We start from the raw sequence: 1,790 nt of genomic DNA, 5'->3' as shown, positions 1-1,790 counted from the left end.
TATATATATATATATATATATATATATATATTATAAAGATCTCCATTAACATCCGCTTTTGTGCGTATTCTGGGCCGATGCTATCCGAAACTTGTCCCACTAATATAGATCTTTGTCTGAGTTGTTTGATACAGTTGTCCGCCAAACAGTTGTCGTATTTGCTGTGATAAACTGATTATGAGTTCGGCGCTTGTTGTGTTTTCATGCCATTTGCTGATTCTTCAATTGGTCTGCTCCGTTTATTTCCAGCACCCGGTTAGAATTTGACTGTACAAGGTCGCCGTATCCGTTCAGCAGCGCAAACGGAGGAAAACTGAATTATCCGTTTTAAATCGCATGTAAAAAACCATGATATTTAGAGAGAGAGGACTGACTTATGTGTGGGTTTCTGTCGAGTAACGGATTCTATTGATTAAACTGAAACTTCACCCCAGAGAAAGCTTCATTCTTGCGGCATCGTGGGGGCTACTAAGACTTCAGAGCACTGATCTACAGCATCATATCATACACTGTAACTCAGCAGTCCAAAGAGACTTCATTAGCCCGTCAGTGTTTCCATAACTAACGGCCTCTGGAGTCAAAGGCAGTTTAGAGGAGACACTGCGCAGGTAATACGATCGAACGAAGCTCAATCACACAGAAATGCCCTAAGGTGTCCGGGTTAGTCGGTGTTGCGTGATGTGAAATGACGACCGGATGAGCACATCGCACATTCCTGCCCTGTACAATTAAGTATGAAAAAATGTAGGTTCAAGTCACACCTATTCTAGCCTCTCCTGGTTATACACAAACTTCAGAGAAAACTATAACTCTTTGAGTAGAGGAGCTCACATTATCACGTTATCAACGTCTTGAAATTGTGTTGCTAAAATAACTGATTTACTTTTACCTGATAAGCGCATGAATACCCGGATCATACCCCAATGTGTGTCACTTACTCGCAGTCTGTAGCATACCCCTACTTACAGTGTCCCAAATCGTACAGTTAATCACATATTTCCTAGCAACATTGACCAATCATGTTTGCGACTTTAAATAAAACATAAAGCGAACAAGTGTGCACTTTCAAGTAACTTAGCATTACGGTTAACTAGAAAGCACGACAAAAACGCCCAGAAATAATACCAGAGAAATTCGTAAGTACACCCCGAAAAGAATATATCTCAAGACAAAAGCAACATTTTAAGCTAGGGTTATCAGGATGAGCAGGACTGCAAAAAACAAGTGGCCATACACGGATGATTCAGCTGAGATTCATCCAGCTGAGGAACTTGAAACTCAACGGTGGTTAATCAACCTTAACCATAGAAAAAAGCATTTAACGTTCTCAAACTATCGAAAGACACTGCTGCGAAAAGTGAACAGATAAAATCACCCGTCAGACTATTTGATGACGTTCGTCAATAAATCACTTCATCTGTTTTATACAGTTGGATGAAGCGGTAAGTTGTTTTGCAGTTTGTAAAGCAAATGACGTATTATTTTAGGTATTTTTCACAAACAATATAACAAATACAATCAAAAAGATCGTTTTCCACTTCATTTGTTTCCTTCACGAGTGCTAAGCTAGTTTTGCATTCAGAAACGTTGTCCCAGATCAGGAGATATTAGTATGAATTCTGCCATGAAAGAGGACACTGTACATTAGTGGGAGAGAAACGTGAATAATTTTCTATACTGTTTATCGTCCCTAGCAGTGAAAGATTATGCCTGCCACCTAAAGTAGGGAGGAGTGGAAACCCTAATCGCGTAGAGTATGCACCGCATGGGCTGGAGGCCCAAACACTTTC

Source organism: Opisthorchis viverrini, assembly GCF_000715545.1.
Source record: "Opisthorchis viverrini unplaced genomic scaffold opera_v5_7, whole genome shotgun sequence".
Taxonomy (NCBI): Eukaryota; Metazoa; Platyhelminthes; class Trematoda; order Opisthorchiida; family Opisthorchiidae; genus Opisthorchis; species Opisthorchis viverrini.
The sequence above is the reverse complement of the archived record's forward strand: the minus strand, read 5'-3'. Positions refer to the sequence as shown.